Source organism: Trichomycterus rosablanca, chromosome 15 (assembly GCF_030014385.1).
Source record: "Trichomycterus rosablanca isolate fTriRos1 chromosome 15, fTriRos1.hap1, whole genome shotgun sequence".
Lineage (NCBI taxonomy): Eukaryota > Metazoa > Chordata > Actinopteri > Siluriformes > Trichomycteridae > Trichomycterus > Trichomycterus rosablanca.
Genome location: NC_086002.1, coordinates 16,467,422 through 16,479,632, shown reverse-complemented (window position 1 = coordinate 16,479,632; position 12,211 = coordinate 16,467,422). Strand labels below are relative to the sequence as shown.

The 12,211-nt window shown below is 37.5% G+C and overlaps 1 long non-coding RNA gene across 1 annotated transcript; it reads right to left on the bottom strand.

Moving 5' to 3' along the window:
- Window positions 1–533: 533 nt before the first annotated feature.
- Window positions 534–4,011, bottom strand: LOC134329380 (uncharacterized). Its single transcript, XR_010014866.1, has 3 exons — window positions 3,901–4,011; window positions 906–1,006; window positions 534–792 (listed from the first exon to the last, which is right to left on the bottom strand). It is a non-coding gene; the product is annotated as an uncharacterized LOC134329380 (long non-coding RNA).
- Window positions 4,012–12,211: the final 8,200 nt, after the last annotated feature.

Below are 12,211 nucleotides of genomic sequence, written 5' to 3'. Positions count from 1 at the left end.
ATGTATTTAACTGTTGTTATTATGTAGAACAAGTTTAACCTATAGATCAGTCCATTACACTAACAACACAGGGGGGAACACATTTACCTGGAGACCTGGGGAATATGGTTCCCCACATGTATATCACTGTGTGTGTAATTATAAAACACTACAGTGATGCTGGTGATGTATTTAACTGTTGTTATTATGTAGAACAAGTTTAACCTATAGATCAGTCCATTACACTAACAACACAGGGGGGAACACATTTACCTGGAGACCTGGGGAATATGGTTCCCCACATGTATATCACTGTGTGTGTAATTATAAAACACTACAGTGATGCTGGTGATGTATTTAACTGTTGTTATTATGTAGAACAAGTTTAACCTATAGATCAGTCCATTACACTAACAACACAGGGGGGAACACATTTACCTGAAGACCTGGAGAATATGGTTCCCCACATGTATATCACTGTGATGATTCTTTTTTTTTTTAATGCAAACTACAGGCACACACACATTTTAAGAACAAAATATCTGTATTAGAAATTAGTGTTAAACTAAATTATGCATATATTACAATTATGCAAATATATAATAAAGAAATCCACCTCAATGCAAATTAAAACTTAAATACATATTTATAGCTTAATAGAAATATATATATTTTTAAACGAAATAAAATAAAATCTGGGATGGTGCCCTGGGATTGACTAGCATCACATCCATAGTGCACTCCTGCCGTACGTCCAGTTTCCCCAGGAACAGTTCTGGATCCTCCACGGCCATGACCAGGATAAAGCAGTTACTAAACAGAAATGAATGATTAATTTACTATCTACTTTATAAATAAACTAAAAGAGCAACATAAAATAAAATACAGCAACAAGCAAACTTTTTAGAAATAACATCCCAGTTAACCTTGGTCTAATCTTCAGTACATGCCAGACAATGAAGGTCTTCCTCTACTGGTGGGTTGCCAACACATGACTGGTGGTACCATCTGTCACATCCATCACAGGCTATAATAGATAGATCACTTTATTAATCCCAGAGGGAAAGTCAAGGACATACATATATAATAGCATGGTGCAATGAAAAAGCCAATAAAATTAAGGCATTATTACTATTTCTTTGGTACCACCAGTCATGTGTTGGCAACCCACCAGTAGAGGAAGACCTTCATTGTCCGGCATGTACTGAAGATTAGACCAAGGTTAACTGGGATGTTATTTCTAAAAAGTTTGCTTGTTGCTGTATTTTATTTTATGTTGCTCTTTTAGTTTATTTATAAAGTAGATAGTAAATTAATCATTCATTTCTGTTTAGTAACTGCTTTATCCTGGTCATGGCCGTGGAGGATCCAGAACTGTTCCTGGGGAAACTGGACGTACGGCAGGAGTGCACTATGGATGTGATGCTAGTCAATCCCAGGGCACCATCCCAGATTTTATTTTATTTCGTTTAAAAATATATATATTTCTATTAAGCTATAAATATGTATTTAAGTTTTAATTTGCATTGAGGTGGATTTCTTTATTATATATTTGCATAATTGTAATATATGCATAATTTAGTTTAACACTAATTTCTAATACAGATATTTTGTTCTTAAAATGTGTGTGTGCCTGTAGTTTGCATTAAAAAAAAAAAGAATCATCACAGTGATATACATGTGGGGAACCATATTCTCCAGGTCTTCAGGTAAATGTGTTCCCCCCTGTGTTTTTAGTATAATGGACTGATCTATAGGTTAAACTTGTTCTACATAATAACAACAGTTAAATACATCACCAGCATCACTGTAGTGTTTTATAATTACACACACAGTGATATACATGTGGGGAACCATATTCCCCAGGTCTTCAGGTAAATGGGTTCCCCCCCTGTGTTTTTAGTATAATGGACTGATCTATAGGTTAAACTTGTTCTACATAATAACAACAGTTAAATACATCACCAGCATCACTGTAGTGTTTTATAATTACACACACAGTGATATACATGTGGGGAACCATATTCCCCAGGTCTCCAGGTAAATCTGTTCCCCCCTGTGTTGTTAGTATAATGGACTGATCTATAGGTTAAACTTGTTCTACATAATAACAACAGTTAAATACATCACCAGCATCACTGTAGTGTTTTATAATTACACACACAGTGATATACATGTGGGGAACCATTTTTTCCAGGTCTCCAGGTAAATGTGTTCCCCCCTGTGTTGTTAGTATAATGGACTGGTCTATAGGTTAAACTTGTTCTACATAATAACAACAGTTAAATACATCACCAGCATCACTGTAGTGTTTTATAATTACACACACAGTAATATACATGTGGGGAACCATATTCTCCAGGTCTCCAGGTAAATGTGTTAACCCCCTGTGTTGTTAGTATAATGGACTGATCTATAGGTTAAACTTGTTCTACATAATAACAACAGTTAAATACATCACCAGCATCACTGTAGTATTTTATAATTACACACACAGTGATATACATGTGGGGAACCATATTCCCCAGGTCTCCAGGTAAATGTGTTCCCCCCTGTGTTGTTAGTATAATGGACTGATCTATAGGTTAAACTTGTTCTACATAATAACAACAGTTAAATACATCACCAGCATCACTGTAGTGTTTTATAATTACACACACAGTGATATACATGTGGGGAACCATTTTTTCCAGGTCTCCAGGTAAATGTGTTCCCCCCTGTGTTGTTAGTATAATGGACTGGTCTATAGGTTAAACTTGTTCTACATAATAACAACAGTTAAATACATCACCAGCATCACTGTAGTGTTTTATAATTACACACACAGTAATATACATGTGGGGAACCATATTCTCCAGGTCTCCAGGTAAATGTGTTAACCCCCTGTGTTGTTAGTATAATGGACTGATCTATAGGTTAAACTTGTTCTACATAATAACAACAGTGAAATACATCACCAGCATCACTGTAGTATTTTATAATTACACACACAGTGATATACATGTGGGGAACCATATTCTCCAGGTAAATGTGTTCCCCCCTGTGTTGTTAGTATAATGGACTGATCTATAGGTTAAACTTGTTCTACATAATAACAACAGTTAAATACATCACCAGCATCACTGTAGTGTTTTATAATTACACACACAGTGATATACATGTGGGGAACCATATTCTCCAGGTAAATGTGTTCCCCCCTGTGTTGTTAGTATAATGGACTGGTCTATGGGTTAAACTTGTTCTACATAATAACAACAGTTAAATACATCACCAGCATCACTGTAGAGTTTTATAATTACACACACAGTGATATACATGTGGGGAACCATATTCCCCAGGTCTCCAGGTAAATGTGTTCCCCCCTGTGTTGTTAGTGTAATGGACTGATCTATAGGTTAAACTTGTTCTACATAATAACAACAGTTAACATCACCAGCATCACTGTAGTGTTTTATAATTACACACACAGTAATATACATGTGGGGAACCATATTCCCCAGGTCTCCAGGTAAATGTGTTCCCCCCTGTGTTGTTAGTATAATGGACTGATCTATAGGTTAAACTTGTTCTACATACTGTTTGTTAATTTTAAAATCACATGGATGCAGTTTGTGAAGTTTAAATGAACGAGAGAGATCACCATGAATGAAACTATTCTTGAAAGTAAATGGTAGTGCAGCTGAGATGAATAACCTTAAACTAGTGTGTGAATAAGAGCATGTCCTGTATTAGGATTTATTTACAAATAAATCTGACACGTTAATTCTAGTTGATTGACAGCAAGGCTGAAGACAGCAGTGTGAAAACCTCTGACTTGCGGTGGAGCAATAAAACCTCTGACAGTAGTTCATTCAATACTTTAAAGTATGTATTTAATCACAAACTACCTAACATACAACATGAAATGTGAAAAGAACATACCGCTATAAATACATATTCCAAATAAACCGACGCTCAACGAAGCGACTGAAAAAAACGTCATGATTTTTGCACATGCGCGTTAAAGGGGAAACAGGGGGAACTGAATTCTCCGTAACACCGGTGTTCCCGGAATTCAGTTCCCCCTGTTTCCCCTTTAACGCGCATGTGCAAAAATCATGACTTTTTTTTCAGTCGCTTCGTTGAGCGTCGGTTTATTTGGAATATGTATTTATAGCGGTATGTTCTTTTCACATTTCATGTTGTATGTTAGGTAGTTTGTGATTAAATACGTACTTTAAAGTATTGAATGAACTACTGTCAGAGGTTTTATTGCTCCACCGCAAGTCAGAGGTTTTCACACTGCTGTCTTCAGCCTTGCTGTCAATCAACTATAATGAACGTGTCAGATTTTTTTGTAAATAAATCCTAATACAAGACATGCTCTTATTCACACACTAGTCTGTTTATTCTCGTTTTGTCGCACAAGATAAAGTTTTGGTGCAGATACAAATAAACTATATGGTACAGGACAATAAGTAGTCTGTTATTATTTAAGGTTACTCATCTCAGCTGCACTACCATTTACTTTCAAGAATAGTTTCATTCATGGTGATCTCTCGTTCATTTAAATTTCACAAACTGCATCCATGTGATTTAAAAATTAACAAACAGTATGTAGAACAAGTTTAACCTATAGATCAGTCCATTACACTAACAACACAGGGGGGAACACATTTACCTGGAGACCTGGAAAAAATGGTTCCCCACATGTATATCACTGTGTGTGTGTGTGTAATTATAAAACACTACAGTGATGCTGGTGATGTATTTAACTGTTGTTATTATGTAGAACAAGTTTAACCTATAGATCAGTCCATTATACTAACAACACATGGGGGAACACATTTACCTGGAGACCTGGGGAATATGGTTCCCCACATGTATATTACTGTGTGTGTAATTATAAAACACTACAGTGATGCTGGTGATGTATTTAACTGTTGTCATTATGTAGAACATGTTTAACCTATAGATCAGTCCATTATACTAACGACACCGGGGGGAACACATTTACCTGGAGACCTGGGGAATATGGTTCCCCACATGTATATCACAGTGTGTGTATTTATAAAACACTACAGTGATGCTGGTGATGTATTTACGTGTTGTTATTATGTAGAACAAGTTTAACCTGTAGATCAGTCCATTATACTAACAACACAGGGGGGAACAGATTTACCTGGAGTCTTGGGGAATATGGTTCCCCACATGTATTTTACTGTGTGTGTATTTATAAAACACTACAGTGATGCTGGTGATGTATTGAACTGTTGTCATTATGTAGAACAAGTTTAACCTATAGATCAGTCCATTATACTAACAACACAGGGGGGAACAGATTTACCTGGAGACCTGGGGAATATGGTTCCCCACATGTATATCACTGTGTGTGTGTAATTATAAAACACTACAGTGATGCTGGTGATGTATTTAACTGTTGTTATTATGTAGAACAAGTTTAACCTATAGATCAGTCCATTATACTAACAACACAGGGGGGGACACATTTACCTGGAGTCTTGGGGAATATGGTTCCCCACATGTATATTACTGTGTGATGATTCTTTTTTTTTATTTTATGCAAACTACAGGCACACACACATTTTAAAAACTGTATTAGAAATTAGTGTTAAACTAAATTATGCATATATTACAATTATGCAAATATATAATAAAGAAATCCACCTCAATGCAAATTAAAACTTAAATACATATTTATAGCTTAATAAAAATATATATTTTTTAAAACGAAATAAAATAAAATCTGGGATGTGCCCTGGGATTGACTAGCATCACATCCATAGTGCACTCCTGCCGTACGTCCAGTTTCCCCAGGAACAGTTCTGGATCCTCCATGGCCATGACCAGGATAAAGCAGTTACTAAACAGAAATGAATGATTAATTTACTATCTACTTTTTAAATAAACTAAAAGAGCAACATAAAATAAAATACAGCAACAAGCAAACTTTTTAGAAATAACGTCCCAGTTAACCTTGGTCTAATCTTCAGTACATACAATACACTTTCTCTACTGGTGGGTTGCCAACACATGACTGGGGGTACCAAAGAAATAAAAATAATGCCTTAATTTTATTGGCTTTTTCATTGCACCATGCTATTATATATGTCCTTGACTTTCCCTCTGGGATTAATAAAGTGATCTATCTATTATAGCTACACTTGTAATTGAGAAGTCTAATGTAACCATAAAACTATTGTGTGACTTTTTATTGATCAATTGAAGGACTGTATGATCATTGAGATTGGCTGTGATGGATGTGACAGATGGTACCACCAGTCATGTGTTGGCAACCCACCAGTAGAGAAAGTGTATTGTATGTACAGTGTATCACAAAAGTGAGTACACCCCTCACATTTCTGCAGATATTTAAGTATATCTTCTCATGGGACAACACTGACAAAATGACACTTTGACACAATGAAAAGTAGTCTGTGTGCAGCTTATATAACAGTGTCAATTTATTCTTCCCTCAAAATAACTCAATATACAGCCATTAATGTCTAAACCACCGGCAACAAAAGTGAGTACACCCCTAAGAGACTACACCCCTAAATGTCCAAATTGAGCACTGCTTGTCATTTTCCCTCCAAAATGTCATGTGACTCGTTAGTGTTACTAGGTCTCAGGTGTGCATGGGGAGCAGGTGTGTTCAATTTAGTAGTACAGCTCTCACACTCTCTCATACTGGTCACTGAAAGTTCCAACATGGCACCTCATGGCAAAGAACTCTCTGAGGATCTTAAAAGACGAATTGTTGCGCTACATGAAGATGGCCAAGGCTACAAGAAGATTGCCAACACCCTGAAACTGAGCTGCAGCACAGTGGGCAAGATCATCCAGCATTTTAAAAGAGCAGGGTCCACTCAGAACAGACCTCGCGTTGGTTGTCCAAAGAAGCTGAGTGCACGTGCTCAGCGTCACATCCAACTGCTGTCTTTGAAAGATAGGCGCAGGAGTGCTGTCAGCATTGCTGCAGAGATTGAAAAGGTGTGGGGTCAGCCTGTCAGTGCTCAGACCATACGCCGCACACTACATCAAATTGGTCTGCATGGCTGTCACCCCAGAAGGAAGCCTCTTCTGAAGTCTCTACACAAGAAAGCCCGCAAACAGTTTGCTGAAGACATGTCAACAAAGGACATGGATTACTGGAACCATGTCCTATGGTCTGATGAGACCAAGATTAATTTGTTTGGTTCAGATGGTCTCAAGCATGTGTGGCGGCAATCAGGTGAGGAGTACAAAGATAAGTGTGTCATGCCTACAGTCAAGCATGGTGGTGGGAATGCCATGGTCTGGGGCTGCATGAGTGCAGCAGGTGTTGGGGAGTTACATTTCATTGAGGGACACATGAACTCCAATATGTACTGTGAAATACTGAAGCAGAGCATGATCCCCTCCCTCTGGAAACTGGGTCGCAGGGCAGTGTTCCAGCATGATAATGACCCCAAACGCACCTCTAAGACGACCACTGCTTTATTGAAGAGGCTGAGGGTAAAGGTGATAGACTGGCCAAGCATGTCTCCAGACCTAAACCCAATATAACATCTTTGGGGCATCCTCAAGCGGAAGGTGGAGGAGCGCAAAGTCTCGAATATCCGCCAGCTCCGTGATGTCGTCATGGAGGAGTGGAAAAGCATTCCAGTGGCAACCTGTGAAGCTCTGGTAAACTCCATGCCCAGGAGAGTTAAGGCAGTTCTGGGAAATAATGGTGGCCACACAAAATATTGACACTTCAGGAACTTTCACTAAGGGGTGTACTCACTTTTGTTGCCGGTGGTTTAGACATTAATGGCTGTATATTGAGTTATTTTGAGGGAAGAATAAATTGACACTGTTATATAAGCTGCACACAGACTACTTTTCATTGTGTCAAAGTGTCATTTTGTCAGTGTTGTCCCATGAAAAGATATACTTAAATATCTGCAGAAATGTGAGGGGTGTACTCACTTTTGTGATACACTGTACTGAAGATTAGACCAAGGTTAACTGGGGCAATATTTCTAAAAAGTTTGCTTGTTGCTGTATTTTATTTTATGTTGCTCTTTTAGTTTATTTAAAAAGTAGATAGTAAATTAATCATTCATTTCTGTTTAGTAACTGCTTTATCCTGGTCATGGCCATGGAGGATCCAGAACTGTTCCTGGGGAAACTGGACGTACGGCAGGAGTGCACTATGGATGTGATGCTAGTCAATCCCAGGGCACATCCCAGATTTTATTTTATTTCGTTTTAAAAAATATATATTTTTATTAAGCTATAAATATGTATTTAAGTTTTAATTTGCATTGAGGTGGATTTCTTTATTATATATTTGCATAATTGTAATATATGCATAATTTAGTTTAACACTAATTTCTAATACAGATATTTTGTTTTTAAAATGTGTGTGTGCCTGTAGTTTGCATAAAAAAAAAAAAAAAGAATCATCACACAGTAATATACATGTGGGGAACCATATTCCCCAAGACTCCAGGTAAATGTGTCCCCCCCCCTGTGTTTTTAGTATAATGGACTGATCTATAGGTTAAACTTGTTCTACATAATAACAACAGTTAAATACATCACCAGCATCACTGTAGTGTTTTATAATTACACACACACAGTAATATACATGTGGGGAACCATATTCCCCAGGTCTCCAGGTAAATCTGTTCCCCCCCCTGTGTTTTAGTGTAATGGACTGATCTATAGGTTAAACTTGTTCTACATAATAACAACAGTTAAATACATCACCAGCATCACTGTAGTGTTTTATAAATACACACACACAGTACATGTGGGGAACCATATTCCCCAGGTCTCCAGGTAAATGTGTTCCCCCATGTGTTTTAGTATAATGGACTGATCTATAGGTTAAACTTGTTCTACATAATAACAACAGTTACATACATCACCCGCATCACTGTAATGTTTTATAATTACACACACAGTGATATACATGTGGGGAACCATATTCCCCAAGACTCCAGGTAAATGTGTTCCCCCCTGTGTTGTTAGTGTAATGGACTGATCTATAGGTTAAACTTGTTCTACATACTGTTTGTTAATTTTTAAATCACATGGATGCAGTTTGTGAAATTTAAATGAACGAGAGATCACCATGAATGAAACTATTCTTGAAAGTAAATGGTAGTGCAGCTGAGATGAATAACCTTAAATAATAACAGACTACTTATTGTCCTGTACCATATAGTTTATTTGTATCTGCACCAAAACTTTATCTTGTGTGACAAAACGAGAATAAACAGACTAGTGTGTGAATAAGAGCATGTCCTGTATTAGGATTTATTTACAAAAAAATCTGACACGTTCATTATAGTTGATTGACAGCAAGGCTGAAGACAGCAGTGTGAAAACCTCTGACTTGCGGTGGAGCAATAAAACCTCTGACAGTAGTTCATTCAATACTTTAAAGTACGTATTTAATCACAAACTACCTAACATACAACATGAAATCTGAAAAGAACATACCGCTATAAATACATATTCCAAATAAACCGACGCTCAACGAAGCGACTGAAAAAAAAGTCATGATTTTTGCACATGCGCGTTAAAGGGGAAACAGGGGGAACTGAATTCTCCGTAACAGGTAAAAGTAAACAGTAGAGGTGGGCGATACCGGGAATTTTGGTATCGATCCGATACCAAGTAAATGCAGGGCCAGTATCACCGATATCGATACCGATACCGATACTTTTTAATATTTAAGCTTCATAGATCCAAAGGATCCAAAAGACCTAGGATAGAATTTCGCCAAACATTGTACGTGACAACAAAATACTTTATTATCACAATCAACGTTTTTGTTTAGAAACAATGGAACAGTAACAAAACAAAGTTTGCCTTAACATTAGGAAAATAAATCTTTTTTGAGGTAGAAAAGGAGAAACCACAATACAAAAATAAAATAAAAATTCTCCCCTCACTAGACATCTTTTCTAGTTCTTTCTTTCTTTGTTTCTTTTTTCAAATAGAATTGTTCTTAGGAAAAACAATAAAAAATAAGGAATTTTCTTCCTTTCAGTGCAATTCTGTGTAAAAAAATATCACTCAACACAACTTAAAACAAAATCTCCTGAGGTAGAGGGCTGACAAACCACAAAACAACAAAATTAACACACCACAACAAATACTGTAAACAGTTTCAAACTTATTCTGTTTTTTCTGAGGAGAGCGCTGAGTGGGCGGGCCAGGCTGAGCCTACCTGCATGGCTGTTTGGCTGGCGCCGCTGAGCCACGTGACGGTGCAACAACGAAAGACGAGAGGGGGGAGGGTGCGCTGCTCCGTGCTGTGTGACACAGCGCAGCGCTACTCTTACAGACAGAGAGACTTTGATGAATCCGCGTGCGCAGCAGTCAGTGCGTGCGGGAGAGAAAAAAAGCTTGAGTATCGATCTTTTTACACGAGTATTGCTCAATATCAATACCAGCGTTGGTATCGATATTATCGATATTTGGATCGATCCGCCCACCTCTAGTAAACAGAACAGCGCAAAACATCAGTCGGTGGTGATGGAGAACAAGAAGAGCCGAAAAGGCCAGGTTAAAAAAAAGAAAGCTGCCAAATGTGCCAAATTAACATGGCTGTTTTCCAGAGGACAGACCCCAGCTTCAGCCGGTAAAGAGAGATATGGAAATAATGTTGTATTGTCACTGTAAGGCTATTGCGCAACATTTGCAACGTCAACTTAGCATAGTTTATTTTGTAGAACCCAATACACACCATCAATCACAAATATCCAGTTTCAAGCTGAAAATAATAAACATAATTTGAAGTGTAATATATTAAATAGCCTAACTCATTAATGGAGTGTTTTTGTTCCGACGCTACTGTACTGATGATCCATGACTACTGAAGGGACAGGTAGTCTTAACAGAGTTATTTAAACTAACATAGTTATTTGTAATGTAAAATATAACGTAGAGAATATACATGATATATGTTAAATTGTTTAGACATTCAGAAAGATTTATTTGAACAAATAGAGACAAATAGTCTAAATCACTATCAATTTTACGCCATCATAATATAGGCTAAATTTAAAAAAAATAAATACAAAAAAAAATACAAAACAAACCTTCAAACATGTTATGTTATTCAGCAAAATAGGCCAACCCTTAATGAAATGTTTTTTAGCCTCAGAGCAGCAGATAAGCCATGTCTCATGTCTATAGACAATGACACTGTTAACTTATCGCTCCTGTACAAATACGTTTTCATTTTTATCAAATTTTTTTACCTTTTAAATCTTTATCTGATTTAAATTTGAAGTGAAGTGTTTTCTGTTATTTACCCAATAAAAAGGCATTGTAAGAGCTAGCTGCTGTTTCATTTATTCAAATTCCTCCTCCATGGAAAAAGTGGGCCGGGTTTGGGCATGAAACTCCCGGGCTGAAAAAGGGGCCCACTCCGGCCCTGCCCAGGTGTAAAATAGCAATATATACTGACATGCCAAAAGTCTTGGTACAGGAACTAGTATCATGTTAGGTACCCCTTTAGCCTGGCTAAGTGCAGTAGGCATTGGTTGGAACGAAACGGAAATATCTAGAGGGGTGTTGACCCGTGCCATCTGGATAGCCATTAACTCCATTAATTTGCATCGCCTTGCCATGAGCACACTGGACAGTGGTCAGCCTTACTCACAAGATAATACCTCACAACTTATACAGATATGGGCATTCCCAAGCCATCCCCAGGTAACGCCACTCCATGATCAATTTACTGCTATCCATGTACTGTCCATGTATAGTGTTTATATACAGGTGTGAAACTGAAAAATGTACAACCTGAAGCAAACAGCAATTTATACATCCATGTGTAAACAGTGATGCATTTTTTGTACCCTAATATAAAGAGAAATATATACCATTCACACCTTTGTGTAACTCTCTAACAATTAGACTAAGCTTTTTAGCTATCCTTTGGCTTGGACCCTTATTTCTGTTAAGCTGCTTTGGGACAATGAGGCTTGTCACACATAAAAAAAGTACATTTAAAGTAGCAGTGGTGACACTGATAATTCCAAAGAGCTTTTGTTGGAAGTGTTCAAACTTCGAAGTGGTGCCTTTTCTGCGGCTCCGCCCTACAGCAGAGCAGTCATTGGGAGACATGCGCAGTTGAGTTTGTTTGCTCTTTTTCTTTTTGGGGTACGAATAGCTGTACTCAGAGCGGTAGAGAGAACAGAGTGGTGACACTCCCATAGGGAACCGTTGGAAAGGAGGCGGG